The 18,696-nt window shown below is 41.3% G+C and overlaps 1 pseudogene; it reads right to left on the reverse strand.

The window, feature by feature from the left end:
* Window positions 1-9,803: 9,803 nt before the first annotated feature.
* Window positions 9,804-10,964, reverse strand: LOC143388286 (cyclin-Y pseudogene; annotated as a pseudogene).
* Between the last annotated feature and the right edge of the window lie 7,732 nt (window positions 10,965-18,696).

The following is an 18,696-nucleotide window of genomic DNA, read 5'->3' on the forward strand; positions in this document are numbered from 1 at the left end:
CAAATTCCTTATTTTCCACCCTTGATATCTTATTACTTGGCAAGCTTTCAGCAAGAACTAGGTGGAGTGGGTCTTGCAAGAAACCCTTAGCCTTAATGTTTACTCTTAGTAATTTTCCATTTGCTACCCCTCAATCTGCTTCTCAATTGTAAATCTCCACTTCTCCTTGTTGTATATGGAGCTGAGTTTGGTTTTTCTGCAAAACCCTATTCGCATCCCAACCCCTTTGACATGAATAAAGTCTTTCTTACCATCTTAAAAATAATTAAAGTTCCTTTAACTAACTCTCTGCAATTACTCTGTTTCGGTAGTCCATCTGTTTCTTGCAAGGATTTTGATATGTGTAGCAAAAACAAATCCAGGTTGAGAGGTTGGAAATGAATAGCCAGTGTGACTCAACCCATCACACCCTGGTTTCTAATGCTTATGCTGGTCCCTTCTTCTCCCAAGATTAAATACAATCTGAGTCACTGCAGATGCAATTCTGTATATGGCAAAGAGATCAGGAGGGCACAGAGCAATTCTCAGTGCTGCTTGTTCTTTGGGAAGGTGTGGAGCCACAAGTCACAGAAGTACATGCAACCCCAATTCCTTTCTTCATACAAAAGTCACACAAATCAGGCTCATCTCAGCTCGCCTGACATTTTCACACTTGAAGAGAAAGGGCAAGATGGCTGCTGGGTTTGGGCACCCCTATAGCCCCACCGATCAGACAGGACCCTCACCTTCTTCACCCTCTTGGCTGCCAAAGGCTGTGCTGGGGCCATCTTGCAAGGTTTGAACCCAGCTGCCATAGTGGAAGGAGGTAGCTAGACCACACACATTACATATGTGTGAGCCTGTGCTGGTGCCAATTAACAGCTTGTGTTGTTGATCCTATTTCAAAAGTACCCGACAGTCAGAGTCGCCAGGGGAAAGAAGCATGTAGACCTCCTCAGAGGTAGATTCAGAGGCAGAATGCCATGTGGCATTATCGCTAGACACAGCTGCACCCTGTCCCCATAGCAGAGCTGCAGGAATCAAGGCCACAGCAGAGGCACGTGGTGCTTAGAGATTTAGAGAGTTGACTTTTGCCTCTAACTCCTCAGAAAGACAGACCAACCAGCTGCTGGTAGTTTCTCCTACAGATTAGGAATGGCTCCTATGAGTTACAGGAGCTTTTAAAACCAGAATAACCATCATTAGCAAAAGAAAGGCACAAAGAACTTAAATCTCAAAAGCTAAGAATGCTAGATAACCAAACTGAGGTAGTCGGAACTTAATAGCATGCCAAAAGGTAAACACTAGAGAAGTTTTGAGGAAAGGGGACATCTCTCTGAGTCTGACTCTTGTCAAAGGCCATGAAAATAAAGAAATGTCCTCCCACCTCTGGCAGATGCTACAGGGTGGCTCACTCGACATTCCTTCTGCTCCTTCATGTACTTTCTGCTTATAAAGCCTCAAATGTCAAACACAGAATCATATTTTTTTGCCTCTCCTGGATCCAGAGTCCTGAGTGTGTTTTAGGTTCAATTATACCAAGCAGCCCTGACAAACATAGGTGCAGAACTAGTTATGAGGAGAGATGGCAGGGCAGGGAGCATCCACTTTGCAGGGCAAAGGCAGGATGGCTCTGCAGTCCAGAGCTTCCTGCTTCAGATTTATCCTGTGGAAAAGCAGCAAGCACCCCACTCTGCAGAGGCAGGATGGCTCTAGGGCCTTGTGGAGAGTCTGCTGCTAGACTCTCAAATGTTTTTATAAGTCACCTGCAGTCTTGTATCAACTCTTCCTGTTTCAACTAGTTGGAATGGTTTTGGTTTTCTGCAATTGATCCCCAACTAATACACTACCCACCACACCACACCCTCATACATTACCCCTTTTGCTGAGACAGAGGGAAGAAGGGAGGGAGAGACAGAGGAAGTTCTTAGGATGCATGAAGATACTGCATTAAACAGGAGGGGAATCCTTAGTTTCCATCATCACATGGAATTGTGTTGGCAGTAAAAGTTAAGGAATGCCAGATGAAGAGTAGGCCAGAAAAGATTTCTGTACTTCTTTTATACTTACCAAATTTTCTCAATAAAAAAATGTGTTCATATGCTCAGGAAAGGTAAAAACTTTATAAAGAGATAAAAATTACATACTTTCAAAACTCCCTAAGCAAAAATAAAGAAATGAAGACTTTACTTCATTTGTGACATTTTTCTGAACGATGAGACCAAGCATTGACAGGATGATATGGGGATTAACATATGAAGAAACAAAGGAGAGTAGAGACCTAAGAGCTCCTTGGCATGTAGATCATCCTTATATCTGTTTCTGGGGCTGCTGTGACTTTGTACTATAAGCTGGACAACTTAAAAGAATAGGCATTTATTGACTCACAGCTCAGGAGGCTGGAAGTTGGAAATGGAGAGGCTGGAGGTGGGCTCCTTCTGGAGGCTCTGAAAGAGAAACTGTCTCTTGATTTTCTCTACAAGCTCCCAATGGCTGCCAGCAAGCCGTGGCTTTCCTTGTCCTGCAGCAGTAAGTCCAATCTCTGCCTCCATTGTCACATGATATTGTGTGTGTGTGTGTGTGTGTGTGTGTGTGTGTGTGTGTGTGTGTGTACACGAGTGTGCATGCACATATGTATGTCTGGGTCTCTCCTTTTCCCATAAGAATCAAAAAGGATTGGGGTCCACCCTACTTCAGTGTGACTTCATCTTGATTTCATCTACAAAGCTCACATTCAGACTTAAATGAGATTTGGACTTCACCTTATTTTTGGAGATTACAATTTAACACACAACAGTTTTTTTTTTCCTTTGGAAGAGGGAATTGAAGTTCACTCCAGAGTATTACTGTAGTAATAGTTTTGTAGTTTGTTGGTAGGCGATTTAATTGAAAACAGTTCAACTTGCACTCACTAGAATATGTCCACTTCTCAATTGATTCTTTGTTGCCTTTGAAATAACTTAGAGCTCCAATAGCCCATGGTATGCAAGGACTCTGTGCTCAAAACTAAAAATATATCATCTAGAGAAAATAAGTGAAAACTAAACAAATCAATGTATATAGCATATTCATGGACTGTAGGGCATAATATTATAAATGTGTCAATTTTCCCCCCTAAGGAATTGTTGGATTTAATGTATTCCCACTCAATCCTCAAAACTTTTTCTTTAAAATATGACAAGCTGATTCTAAAATTCTTATGGAAGTTCAAAGGGAAGAGAAGCAAAGTTAATCTTGAATAAGTTTAGATGTCAATACCTATTATAAAGCTACATTTAAAAATAGAATAAACTCAACTATAGATAACCTGACCAATTCAAAAGAAAGCCCAGACAAAGCCTTATGTATCCAGATACATGAGAATACCCTCATGACTTTGGAGCAAACATTTCTTAACAGGACACAAAATCATGGAACATAAACAAAAATTAATAAATTAGACTATGTTAAAAGTAAGAAATCCAGTTCATCAAAAGTCCTCAAATTATAGAGTGAAAAAGATAATTTGCAGAATGAGAGAAGGTATACTACAGATTTATCTGATGAATGACACATAGTCCAAATATATCAAGAATTCCTGCTAATGAACAAGAAAAAGACAAATAATCCAATAGAAAAACTAAAAAAAAAAAAAGGTGGGAACACTCCACAAAAAAGGATTTCCAAATGACAACAATCATACGGCAGCAAACCATATTGAAAATGATCATCAGGAAATTGAAACATTAAAACCTACCATGTGATATACCACACACTCACCAGAATGCCTGAAGCAAACTGTATAGGCAATTATCAAATGCCATGAAGATTTGGAGCAAGCCAAACCCTTCCATTCTTCTTAAGAGAATGAGAATTTGTACAAACACTATGGAAAATGTTTTCATAGTATCTACAACAGCTGGACAAATGCAAACACTTCTGGAATCTAGTAGTATCTGTACCTTGACCTAGGCGTTCACCTGCTGACAATACTTGAGTGTGTACTTTTCAATGTGTGTATTTCTGTATGAATACTACTTCCAAAACATTTTTTTTGTTATAGTCATTTGGATATTGTTAAGCAAAAATATTTCACTTGCAGGAGGACCTCCCTGAATGGTCATGAGAACTTTGAAGTGTCTCCAGAAGCAGATCTTCAAAGAAAAATGTTTAGGAAATGAAGCCTGAAAATAGAGACATGAAACTAGAAATCTGAGGTATAAAAAAAAAGAAGCCAAAAAAAAGGATCCACGAAGCAGGCAGTTACAACTGAGGGCAAGGAGATGCTAACAGGTCCTTGGGAAGATAGTGAAGGGCTAAAATGGTAGTGTTTTCCCACCAACTCCCCATCTGTCATGTGTTCAGATCCACATCCCAGGGCCACAAAACCTCCCAACACGTTTAGTCTGCACAGAAAGCAGATTAAATGTGTTTCCCAAACCAGAAAAGAAAAAAAAAGTCTTCAGGTTAACACAAAAAGTCCACTGGTTTAGCTAGGGTTGTAGTTCAGTGGTTGAGTGCTTGCCTTGCATGTATGAGGCACTGAGTTTGTTCCTCAGCACCACATTATATATATATATATATTTAAATCCACTGGTATGTAGAAGAATGCCAAAGGATACAGGAGTGGCACCAACTCAACTCCCCTCTCCAACTTGTTAAGTTTACTGTGTCCTTCAAAGTAGTACAGACTTGCAGATAAAAATAAATGTTTAAAATGCTTGCAATGGAAGTATAAGTGGGAATGACATTAACTAGAAGATCCTTCTAGCAACTAGAAGATCCTCACTTCCAAGTAGTACAGTGTTGTATGACCACCTTAATGCTATAGGTGATCTGAAAGATAATTTCTTCCTGCAACACTCTTTCTAGATTCCTTTCACCCATTGTTAGCACTTCAGTTGCTCATGATGGGTAATTATGATCTTCTCTAAAGGGATCTGAGCCTTGGGAATAATGCCTTTGTCCGTCTGTAATCAAGGATATGAAACACCAACGTTCCAGATGAACCTCTGCTGAATAATCATGTCTTCCCCAAATTCATGTTGAAACAAACTCCTCCTCATGGTGGTATTAAAAAGTGAGGACTTTTTATTTAGGTCATGAACTTACATGAATTAATTGGAGCTTTTATAAAAGAGGCTTGAAAACACTCAGCTTAAAATGGATCAAGGACCTTTATATCAGATCAAAAACCCTTCACATACTAAAAGAAATGGTAGGCCCAATTCTCCAATGTATCAGCTTGAAAACTGACTTCCTTAAGACTCCTATAGCACAAGAAATAAAATCAAGAATCAATAAAGGAGATGGCCTCAAACTAAAAAGGTTCATTGCAGCAAAGAAAACAATCAAAAGCGTGAATAGGAGGCTAAATAAGAGAAAATACTTGCCACTTGTACCTCAGATAGAGCATTAATTTTCAGGATATAGAAAGAATTTTAAAGTTAGCACCAAAAAATTAACCTAATCAATAAATGGGTAAAGGAACTGAACAGACACTCCACAGAAGAAATATAAATGGACAACATATATGTGAAAAAATGTTGGTCAACATCTTTAGCAACTAGAGAAATGCAAATTAAAACTACACTGAGATTCTATCTTACTCCATCATAATGGCAATTATCAAGAATACAAGTAACAATAAGTGTTCACAAGGATGTATAGTAGAAGTTTCACTCAGACATTGGTGGTGGGACTGCAAATTGGTGCAAACACTCTGGAAAACAGTATGGAAATTCCTTAAAAAATTGGAATGGAACCACCATTTGACCCAGTTATCCCACTCCTCAGTACATTCCAAAGGATTTAAAACCAGCATACTACAGTGATGCAGCCACATGGTTGTTTACAGCAGCTCAATTCACAGTAACTAAGCTATGGAACCAATCTAGCTGCCCTTCAACAGATAAATTGATAAAGAAAATGTGGCATATATACACAATGGGGTATTACTTAGCCATTAAGAATGACTATGATATTAGCCAGCAAATGGATGGATCTGGAGACCATTATGCTAAGTGAAGTAAACCAGTTCCAAAAAAAAAAAAAAAAAAACAAAAACCCAAGGTCAAATATTTTCTCTGATCTATAGAAGCTAAGCCACAATGGGAGAGGGGGGTGAGGGGGAAACTAGAAGTTCTGTAGATTAGACAGTAGGGAATGGAGGGAAGGTGGGGAGAGGACAAGGAAAGACAGTGGAGTGAATCTGACACCATATTTCCATGTACATATATGAAAACAATACAGTGACTCCCATGAGCATGTACGTTCATAACAATGGGTCTCTAATGAGAGTAAGATATATTCCATGTTGTATAATTATATCAACATGGATTCTGCTGTCGTATAACTAAAAGAATCGATCAATAAAAAAATACAATGAAACATTTTCTGGATTTCTTTAAATATTTTTATGAGCACCAAAATAAAATTAAAATGAATAAAAAGAAAAGGGTTCATTAGAGTGGTTTATTTTCTTCCACTTATCTGCTAAAGGATGACACAGCCATTGGGACATATGTTTCCAAGTTGTGACCTCTAGAACTGTGGGAAACAATTTTCCTTTTTTTGTGAATTATACAATTTTAGGTATTTTGTTATGTATCAAAAAGGGTCTAGGACATCTTCCCTATCCCATTGTGTAGCAAAAACTTTGACTTTTCATGATAATCAGGGTCAATCATCACCACCAGTAGAGCAACACCTTTGTCTGTTCAAGGAGCCCAAAATGACCAGGAGGCAGCCATACCTTTAAATTGAGGAATATTCTTTTCTGATGTCCCTTGATAGAAAATCCTCACCCCTCAAGAGAATGTGAAAGTTGTCAAAACAGGAAGAAAAAATTACCAATTCTACATTCATCCCTGGTTGCAGTCCTACATATTTTATTTCTCAGGACACAGCATGTGATGTTCAAGATCCCATGACAAAAAGCCAGTCACTAATTAAGCCTTTCAGATTTTTATGGAGACATAGTGGGAAAAAGTCAAGCCCATAACCAGAATGTGTACCCACTGCAATACAGAAGAGTTAGTGACTACATTCACAAAAAAGTCAATGTCATAAAAGAAAAAGGAATGTTCTAGGTAGAGGGAGACTAAAGAGATGTGACAATAAATGTGATACCTGATCCTGGACTAGGTCCTATACTGAAGCAAAAGGATAAGTATGGCTCATTATAAATAATCTTTATAAAGAATATTTTGGGATAATGAGACAATTGGAATACAGGTAGTCGAGTAGATGAAGTACTGGGTCAGTGTTAGAATTACGGGGGTTAACAACACAGGTATGCAGAGAATACTCCTATTGTTAGCAAACAAACAGAGAGACTTAAGGGTAAACAGCAGTGATGTGTGCAACTTACTCTCAAGAGATACAACAAGAAATAATTCTATGAATAAAAAAGAGAGAAAAAGAAAAAATGAAGAAATTGACATTAAACAATAGTGAACCTGGGTAAAGTATGTACAAATGTCCTCTGCACATTTTCTTCCATTTATTCTATAAATTATTGGAATTATACCCAAATGAATGTTTGTTGTCTTTTTTTAATCCTACTTGAGTTCAATAAGCAAATAACCATACAAAGTTTCCTGTGTGCCAATCCTTGGGGATACATGAATGACAATGACTTGGCCCCTCACACACCCTGGTCTAGAGTGGAGGACCCAACAGCCTCTGAGTTGAGACAGTTTGGCTCAATTAATCTTGCATGCATTTTCCTGGGGACCACAATCTCTTTGTAACCAATTGAAGTGGACATATTATCCCCATTTATTCCACATCCATTCACTGACATAACCTGACTTTGAACAATCCCTACAGTACAATATTATTTTTTTAAAATTTTCAAAATTTGCCTTAATTAGTTGTAAATGACAGTACAATGCACTTTAATACATCCTATATAATGGAGTATAATTTCTCATTCTTCTGCTTATACGTGATGTAGAATGTCACCAGTCACATAGTTATGTATACACATAGGGTAACAATGTCTGATTCATTCTACTCTCCTTCCTACACTCATATCTTCTCCCCTTCCTTCACTCCCCTCTACCTAAAGTTACTCTATTCTTCCATAGATGCCCCCTCCTTGTGAATTAGCATCTGCACATCAGCTAAAACATTCGACTTTTGGTTTTGAGGGATTGGCTTATTTCGTTTAGCATGATATTCTCCAGCTCCATCCATTACAGGCAAATACCACAATTTCATTCTTCTATAAGGCTGAGTAATATTCCATCATATATATATATATATATATATATATATATATATACATAAACATAAAATAATGGAATATTTTTACCACATTGTTTTATCCTTTCATCTGTCGAAGGGCACCTAGGTTGGTCCATAGTTTAGCTGTTGAAAATTGAGCTGCTATAAACCTTGATGATTTTATAATAACCTGATTTTAAGTCCTTTGGGTATAAACAGAGAAGTGGGATAGCTGAGTCAAAGGGTGGTTCCATTCCAAGTTTTCTGAGGAATATCCACACTGCTTTCCATAACAGTACCACATTCTTTGCCAAAAAAAAAACAACAACAAAACAAATCAAAACAAAAACCTCACATATCTACAATCTCATCATTGCTAAATGGAGAGGACCCTGCAGAGAGTGGAACAGTTTAGAGACCTGGTTTGAGATCCACAGTTCCCATTGCCCATCTTTCCTTCCAGGACATCTGAAAGCTAGAGTTGAAAGCAAGGTCAGAACTGACTTGACTGAGAATACCAGAGGCCTCCAGAGGCTGAAGAGTCAATGAGAGGGCTGACCACTCCATTTGGATCCCTGGGCTGGTATGTTGGTGGAGCATCCTTCAACTTCCCTACCCCAACTGCAAGAGAAAGAAATGCTCTGTGTGCTCACTCAGCTTGTCTGCATCCACCAAGGGGAGCTGCCTTCCAGGCCAGACTAACTGGATTTGTCTTTATTGCACTTGATATCAATAGGTTATTAGAAACTGAATAAATCAACATTTTCCAACTTGTTGCTTCAGCCTCCAGCTTAGAGCAAGTGTTTTTTTTTTTTTTTTTGCAAGTTGAGTTGTTTTATTCATCATTCTGTGAAAAATACCTCAGTAAATAGTAACATTTTCCCTTCGATGGTCTGCCCACTGGAATACCCCACCCACCCCATTTTTTTAAATTTTAGATTTTTAAAAAAATTTATACAAATAGACTAACTTTGATTTAAAGTAAACATATAAAAATTGAGAATAATATTGCTTGCAACAATGGACATGGAAGTAGAAGAATGAATTAGGCAGGGAATACAAAGAAAAGTCAGCTTGCAGAGTAGTGCAGAGAGAAACAAACCAGTACTATTTATTTGGATGTCTGTGCCATGGTGGGTACAAACTATATTCTCTACTCTGTGGGACCAAAATGAAAACAGAATAAAAACAAACGAATGAAAATCCCCCAAATCCCAAAAAAGCAGCAAGAAGGAATGCAAGAAGTCTTACAGAACATACTGATCCAAATGGGGGTGATAAACGTGGCACTCCTGTCTTTAATGCACATCCATCTCTGCTATCTACTGTGTGGTTTTTTGTTGTTGTTGTTTTTTTTTTTTTTTGTCATATTCATCTACTGACCAGATGGGAGACTTAAGAAATAGCCAAGGCATTCAACCATTTTCCCTGCATCCACACGACTTCCCTTTCCCTTTATTTCCTCCTCCAGGATTAGAGTCTGTTTCCTCCACGAAGGAAGTGCTGTTGATGATGGGGAAAGGCATGAAACAGGATTTCCACAATTCTGATCTTGCTTCCTCAAAGCCTTGCTGCGTGCAGTTCACACAGCGTGGAGGAGGTCATGAAGGCAGCCTGATGGAGCTATGAGTTAAAAAAGAAAAGGAAAGGGAAAAACAAAAACAAAACCACCCCAAGTTCATTTTTTCTCAAACTAAAGGAGAAACTGAGGGATGGTGCGGCCTCCAGTGGGGACATCCATGGTTAGGAGATGATGGCTGGGGACCACCTCGCCAGATTCAGATTGTCAGCACTTGCTGACCGCTTCCTCGTGGATCTTCTCAGGTCCTTGTACTTGTCCTCGCAGAGGCGAGAAATAGCCTCAAGCTTGTGGGCCCTTTCCCTGCTCAGTGGCTCCAAAGGAAAGCTCAGGTTATTTGCTTCTGCCAAAGAACCAAGATCAAAATAATACTTGGCATATACACTGGAAGGGACGTTGATGTTGAACTGGAGCAATTCAAGAAACTGTCGCTGTAGCTCATTCATGTCCTCCACCGTGATGTCTTTCAGGATCTGGCAGTAATCCACATTCCACACGGCCTGGTCATCCCACACCTTGGAGGCCAGAAGGATCGCCCCTAGAACAATTCGCTTCCAGTTGGCCGGACAGATATCTATTTCTGCATACGTTAAAAGTCTTTCAAGGTATACCAGGGTGACAATGGCACATTCGGCTGTCAGCTGAGCAGCACTAAACAGTGTTAGAACAAACCGGTAGATCTGTTTCTGCTCTGGGTTGTTTGTCATAATCTGGTGGCACTTCGGATTTCGAAAGAGGATGAAGGTTTTCATAAAAAATATCTAAGAGCATCCTTCCATCTGGGTCCCTGTTTTTGATGTGGTAATATATTGCAAGAGCTACACATTTAATTATATACTTGAGATTTGGTTGACTGACTGTGCTATCATCTAGGAAAATAGTAGAGCAGGAGCTGTATTTCCTTGTAATTTGTCCAGGAGGATGATGGTTAATGAAGAGACTCTTGCGTTTTTCTCTCACGTCTGTCTGAGATTTACTGAGGAATATTGTGCTGGCCCGAGGATGATCTGAAGGATTGAATTCCATGTTCAAATCGTCGATGTTCTCCCGGTCGCTGATGTGCTGCAGGTTGCAGCCCGTGTCCTCATGGCTCAGGTCCGTGTCAGGCCGGTAGGACTCCAGCCTGGAGTGGGCACTCCTCCGGAGCTTGGGGCTGGACGACACGCAGCGCGAGGTAGTGTTCCCCATCTTCGGCTGCCCCCGATTCCTGCTGCTTTCGCCTTCTTCCCGGTCCCCCGTGCGGGGCGCGGGGGCGTGGAGGGAGGCCCGCCCGCTGCGCCGCGGGAGGGGGCGGAAGCCTCGGCCGGCCGCCGGGTTAGCAGCGGCGGCGGCAGCGGGGCCTCGCCATGGGCGGCGGCGACGAGCGGGCGGCGGCACCGGCTCTCCTCAGCCTCTGTGCTCGCATGCCCGAGCCTGTCCGCGGCGAAGGAGCGCTCAGGTCCGCGCGCGACTGCGGCCGCTGTGCGGTGCTCACCCCGCCGCAGCCATAGCGGGTGGCGCGGCGAAGGCCGCCTCCACCCCCTGCGCTTCGCGCCAGGTGCCCCAGCGGCAGCAGCGGCCTCGGCAAGCGGTTCCGGTTCAGGCCCAGAGCAAGTGTTTTAAAAGCCAGCTTCCTGAAGTTATGTGCAATGAATCAAAGAAACCTTCCTTTCTACAATGCAATTTCTGTGGACTAGGGCAGTGAGAGATGGGACTAGATTTTAAATCTGATGTATGCAATTTCCACAAGTATTCTTTTAAAATGGACGGAGTTTTTACCCAATCATGCTATTGGCTTTTCTCTTGGACTTATGTTTTCATCTGCTTTTCAGACAGCGTGCTTATTCTGAAGGGACAGTAAGCCTTGTCTGAGGAGAGCAATGGGCGACTTCCCCTGTAGTCGCCCATTGTAGATCTAGGTCCAAAACCACCTAGATCTCACAGGGACTCATCAGTGCCAGTGGAGCCTGAACTCTGCCAGATTTCAATGTGACCAGTTCCATTTTCCTGAAGAAGCCCACTTTCTGTCCCACTCCCATTTGGTACAACATATCATGACTCTTCAGTTATGCCAAAATATTTCAGATTCAATTTCCCCACCTCCCACCCACATCTTGCCTCTTGGCTGTCAAGGTACATGCCAGAAGGAAATATAAACACACCTATTATGTGAGTACATGAAAGAGGTTCCTCTTTCTAATCTAAGACCTAATGAAATTCCAATTGATCATGGAGAATCTCGTCATTCTACTCCCATGACCCACCAAACTACAAGTGAAATAAGAACCTAGACAACTTCTAATAAAAGCCCACAGACTACCCTTCTTCAGTGATGGCTGGGTCCCATCCATGCTGGTTCAGGTCACCAGCACAGTGACATGATAGAAGTTCCCTCTCAGTCACCATCCCATTGCTTCTGCTTCCACCACCACAGCTGCCTTTTTCACATCTGTCAACTCTCAGACAAGGGAGAGAACCCCCACAAACACACCCCATTTCATTCTCATGGCCTAACACCACTTTACAGAACCTTTTCATCTCATCAGGAAATCTCAGCATTTTCACTAATAGGAATTAAAGTTGAGAAATTGAAATAGTTACTAATTATCTAACATAAAACAATACCTTTGAAACCAGAGTTCTGAGATAAAATTCAGCTGCTTCTGTAGGCGGGTGGGGGTCTGTGCAAGCTGCAGGCCTCTGCACGCCTCTCCCAGTGGCAGGCCCTGCCCTCCAGTGTTGCAGCAGACCCCAGAGGCTCACCAACCACTTCTTCTTCTTTCTAATTCTTATCTCATGAAGTTGAAGAATTAACTGTGCACCAGGAAACAGAATGGAACACTCACACTGGAATATCAGGCACATAGCAGGTTTTCTCCATCCGAGTTCTTGGATAGGGGTTTATATAGTCCTTGGTTTACTGCTATTGGTCCAAATTTATGCTAATTAGGGTTTGAAAGAAGTACCAGTGCTATTGGTCCAAAGTTATGCTAATTAAGGCTTGGAAACCTTAATTGACATATTTAATTGGCCAGGTTTTTTGCCTTTTTTTTTGCATACTTATAGTAGGTTTATTCATAGCTCAGTGGCAAATGCTTGCCTCACATTCCCAAAGGCCTGGATTTGAAACTCTGTTCCAAAAGGGAAAAAAAGAGAACCCCACCCCCACCCCCCAAAAAAGAATAAAAGAAAGAAAACATGTGACTAAACAAAGTTTATCAGTACACAAAACCTTATTTAGAAACGTATGTGGAATAACATGGACAAATCCTGAAACATTATGCTACATAAAATAAAGTAGATGTGAAATATATGTACTTCATGGTTCCATTTTTAAGATATTTTGCAAAAGTCAATACTGAAAAAAAAAGCAAATTATGGTTTGTAAGGGATTTTAGAATGGTTGGAGCAAACTAAACAGTAGCATACGATAATACGTAAGGGTGATCAAATGCTCCTATCTCTTATTTTTCATAGTAGTCATATAACATACATACTTGTGAAAATCCAGAGAATAATACAACTAAAAATAATAAGCATTATTTTGTTCTAGTTAAATTTCAATTTAACTAATCTAAACATTTTCTTTAAAATATGTAGGTTTAAAATAATGTTGATAACCACTAGTGCTAATCTATCCATAATGGTCTTGGCTCCATTTCTAGCATCAGTTTTCTCTGTGTCTTGAGAACCCTTGTTGGTATTTTACTTTTTATTCTATGCATTAATTTGGGAGCAATTCATTTTTTGATTAGCTTTTCTTTCTATCCATAAATATTGCATAAACAACTCATGTTTTTATTGTGCATATTTTATATTTTAAAATTTTTATTGGTTCTTTTTAGTATGACAGCAGAATCCATTTTGATATAATTATACAAAATGAAATATATCTTATTCTAGTTAGAATCCCGTTCTAATGTGTACATGGTGGTGGGATTCATTGTGTTGTTTCATATACGCACATGGGAAAACTACGTCAGATTCATTCCACTGTCTTTGCTTTGCTTGTCCCCCATCCCCTCCCTCCATTACCCATTGTCTAATCAACTACACTTCTATTCTTCTCTCACTGCACCCCGCTTATTGTGGGTTAGCTTCTGCCTATCAGAGAAAACATTCAACCTTTGTTTTGGGGGATTGGCTTAGCACAATAGTTTCTCTTGATCCATCCATTTGCTGGCAAATGTCATAAAGCCATTCTTCATTATGGCTGAGTAATACTTCATTATGTACATATACCACATTTTCTGTTCACCTATTGTAGAACACCTAGGCTGGTTCCATAGCTTAGCTGTTTGTGAATTTAGCTGCTATAAACAAGGATGTGGCTGCATCACTGTAGCATGCTGGTTTTAAATCCTTTGGGTATATACTGAGGAGTGGGAGAGCAGGGTCAAATGGTGGCTCCATTCCATGTGTTTTGAGAAATCTCCATACTGCTTTTCAGAGTGGTTGCATCAATTTACATTCTCACCAAAAATGTATAAGTACATATTGGTAAGTTCTTAAGTGCCAATTTTCTATTTTCCCACAGCAGATCAGGAAGCTGGACGTTGAGGTTGTAGTGTGGAACTGTAGCAATGTGTGGAGTGGACCTCTGTAGCAGACGTCCATCCAAAGGATGACAGATTGGTGTGCCTTGGCTTGCCTGGGCATTGACAGTCTGCATCTGAATGGCAGGCTCCATGAAGCCACAGGCTGTGTTTGCCACTTGCAGTAGGACCCACCTGGGCCAACACTCCACCACTCCACCACTCAGCAGCCACTTCTATGCTGGGGCCCATAGGCTTGGCAGCTTGGCAGACAAAGTGTGAATGTCACTTTTACATTACCCAAACAACTACATGTTTTTCAATTTCAAACACTTCCATGAGAAGAAGAGCATAATTTGACATATTCACAAAAGCTCTTAAATATCTGGCTGAAAATAAAACAGGTAGATGCTCATATTTGCTTCTGCCTTTGATCTACTGAGATATCACACATCATGGAGTCTCTGGAAAATCCCACCATGTACTCATGGGAGAATGAGAAGGAATGAGGCAAATGCATTCTTGGTATTATTGTACAGCATATAGTTGACCTTTGGGACCCTGAGCCTGGCTGGCACAGGTGTTGTAGTTGGGACTTTAGATGGAGTTTGAGTCACCCTGCACTATCTCTGCTATAAACACAGGTATGCATGTATCCCTCAGTTCTTATCCTGGTCATCATACTTCATCATACTTCATTATACTTTATAGCAGCACAATTCACAATCGTCAAACTCTGGAACCAGCCTAGGTGTCCATCAATGGATGAATGAATAAATAAAATGTGGTATATATACACAACAGAGTTTTATTCAGCCATAAAGAAAAATGAAATTATGTCATCTGGAGGAAAATGGCTGGAACTAGAGACCATTATGTTAAGTGAAATAAGTGAGACTTGGAAGGTCAAGAGTCATATGTTTTCTCTCACAAGTAGAAGCTAGAGAGGGAAAAGGAAAGAAGGTGGGGTGGATCCATGAAAATCAAAGGGAGATCAGTAGAGGAAAGGGACCAAGGCAGGAAGGGGGGAAGTGCTGGGGAGTGATATTGGCCAAATTATATTATTATAGTGTGTGCATGTATGAATATGTAACATTAAATCCCATCATTATGTACAAATATAATGCACCAATAAAGATGTGGGAAAATATTTTAATCAAGCTGAATATTAAATTAAATTTTTTTTCTATTTAAGAAAAAGAAGAAGGCTATTCTAGCCATATTTGCATTCCTGCGAATGGAATGGGGAGGAGAAAGACACAGCCCCTCCTTTGAAGGACCCTTCCTGGAAGTTGCACACATTCCTTCCATTTACACCCCATTGGCTGTGATTCAGTCATACAGGTACACTAATTTGCAAAGGGGGTATGATGTATCGTCTTTATTCCCACAGGCTGTAGGCAGAGCAAGAAGGGAATACTGGATAAAGGGAGAACAGATATGGGTAGCACAATGAGCAGCATCTGTCAAGAATAACGAATGAGGATCCTCATGGCTTGTCCCTTCTCTTCTGTCTTTGACATCCCACCAATCTCATGTTAACACCTATCTCCTCCCTTGCAGCCATTCTTGACTGCTTGCATCTAACCAAGCACTCTCAAGTCTCCCCATATTCCAGTCCTTTTCTTTCTGCTGGACTGGGCCTCTGTACATTCTTTTTCTTCCCCAATTTCTTTTCTTCTATCTCTTTTACAGCCTCATTCTCCTGTATTCTGCTCTGACCCTCTCGGCCCCTTCCTCCCAAAGCTAACTCTCTCTCCTGCAACCTCCACAGCACCTTGCACTTCCCTTTCATATGGCACAACATTGTCACCAGTTGTTTCCTCTATGATCTCCTCTGGTAGGCTGCAAGTGCCTTGTGATGGTTTGGATATTTAATGTCCCCAGAAAGTCCATGTGATGGAAGCGTGGACCCCCAATGTAGCAAGGTTCAGAGGTGAGGCTTTGAGGGGATGACGAGAGCTGTCACATCACCAGTGGATTAATCTTATTTGGTAGATTAATAATTTAAATTGGCTTCCAGATAGTGACTATAGGCAGGTGGGTGTGGCTGGAGGAAGTAGAACAGGGATGGTGATGTCTTGTTTCTGGCTTCTCTCTCTCTCTCTGCTTCCTGCTACCATGAGTTAAACAGCTTTCCGCTACTCTGCCCCTGCCCTTTCTCTATGATGTTCTTCCTCATCATGATGGAGTGACCATGGACTGAATCCTCTGAAACCATGAGCCCAAATAAATGTTGCCCTCTTTGTCAGGTATTTTGGTCCCAGCAGTAAAAATCTGACTGACAGATTCCTCCAGGACAGATCCTGGTTCTTCTCCATCTCTCCCTCTCAAGCCCCCTCTCAGCCCCTGCTTAACACAGGTGGGTGGTGTTCAAAAATTCCATGATTATAAAAACTCTTTGCAGCTCACCATTCCACTGTCAGAAGCAAAGCCAGAAGTCACTGGGGTCTAAATATGTTTGAATGTGTCTCCTTTGTAAAAAAATGTGAGGAGAATACATTTATATGACTCTAATATCAAAACTCTAATAAAGGAATGCTCTGAGGGGTCTCACATCCATGTCTTCATCTGCTCTATTTATCTTGTCCCCCAAAGGAACTATTTTTATTAGTTTCTTTTCTACCTCCCAGCATTTATGTATATGAAGCAGATATGAATATATGCTTATTTTCCTCCATTTCTTATGCAAAAGTTAGCACCCTTCTGCTTCTTGGTATTTTTTCCCCCATGCTGAACAGCCTATCCTAGCAACCTTCTGATGTCAGTAAGGAGACTCTCCTGATTCCTCTTTACAGTGTCAGAGAATCTCACTGTGCAGATAAAGCATTGCTTTTTTAAAAGAGTCCTCTCTTTGTCCTTACAAACATTCCCAATGTGTCATTTCACATACAGGGAAGTGGATCTAAAATAAATTCCAAAATGGGATTTCTGCATAAAAGGGTAAATGCATTTGATAGCTATTGTGGTATGGCATTCCTAAACTCAAAAAGGGGGACAGTGGGGGGAAGAGTTAAATATAAAAAAGGTAATCCTTCAAGCTTTTTAAAAATCATCTTTTCTAAGGAAATAGACCGTGAAGATAATCAGGGAAAATGATCTCACTGTCATTGGGATGTCCTGTCGTATTTGCAGTGGATTAGGGTGGGCACCAAGTGTGAGAAATCACTCTGGTTTGCTCTTTTTACAAACACAATACATCTCAATCCAGTGATTTTCTTGGCATTTACAAAAAGGCCATTTCTGCCTGGGGTTTGTATCACAACAAAGCTTTTAATGGAGTTAGAGACAAAATGCCAAATTTCTCACATTGGAAGCACTTTTCCTGGAAGCGTGCAATTTGGCTTCCCATCCCATTCTGGGAGCTCTGAAAACATCCAGCATATCAGATTGCAGGGCCATCTGTGGTTCCCTGACTCCTGGGGAGGGGCGCAGACAGGAGCTGCCTCTGGCCCTCAGCAAATGTGCTGGAACCAGGCTTGGACCAGGGCACCAGTGTCCTTCTGTGCCCAACAGATGTCCTTCTGTGAGCTCAGAGTTCCTTTCACCTCTCTGAACAGGCATCTGAACTCTCAGCTCAGACATCCTTAATCCCACAAATGCAAGTGTTCAGGGAGCTCATATAATTACAAGCCCGTTTATGGCCACACAGAATCCAGAGCTGTCAAGGACTAGGAGGAGGTAAAAAGACTCCAGAGCCTCCGACCTACTACAAAGAAGCCTGAATGCCATCCAGCCTAGGCAGAAGTTGGGGGTGAGGGGCCGACACGTCACACTTGCTGGGAAGAGACACACAGGGTGGTGGGGGAAACAGGCCTACCCTCCAGAGGGAGACAGCAGAGGGAGAAGAAGGCCTCCAACTCAGGCTCCAGGTGTACTCTAGATCCAGGTGTGTCTCACAGAGGCAGAGAGATTTGGATCAACATTAGAAACAGGGAAACTCATGAAGAAGGCTGTGCTTGTCCTTAGGGTCCCTGAATCTTCCTTCACATGTTTTTCTCTTTTCAGCTCTCCACTGACCTCACCCCACCAGCCTGAGGCCACAGGCTCCCTCTGATCTCACAGTTTACTTTCTTTTCTCTCCTAAACACAATATCCACAATTTCCCACTGAAGTTTGACCTGTGGCTGCTCCACTCTGAGCCTGCTCTGGGCCCCATGGCCAAGCCATCCAGCCTCTTCCAGCACTCTGACCTCATTCCTCCCCCAACCCTCCATTCCCCTCCTCATGGGGCTCCCATTTGCTCTTTCATCACTGTCAGAGTCCCAGCCCTGGACTTTGGAACTGGCTGTGCCCTCTACCTGTAACACATCCAACCCCCACAGCCACATGGCTCCCCTCCTCAGGGAAGGCTTCTCCCTGACCCTTCTTCTTCAAAGGGCATCACCAATCCTCCTCCCACTGGAATTTCTT

The sequence above is a fragment of the Callospermophilus lateralis genome, unplaced genomic scaffold, assembly GCF_048772815.1.
Source record: "Callospermophilus lateralis isolate mCalLat2 unplaced genomic scaffold, mCalLat2.hap1 Scaffold_112, whole genome shotgun sequence".
In the NCBI taxonomy this organism is placed as follows: domain Eukaryota; kingdom Metazoa; phylum Chordata; class Mammalia; order Rodentia; family Sciuridae; genus Callospermophilus; species Callospermophilus lateralis.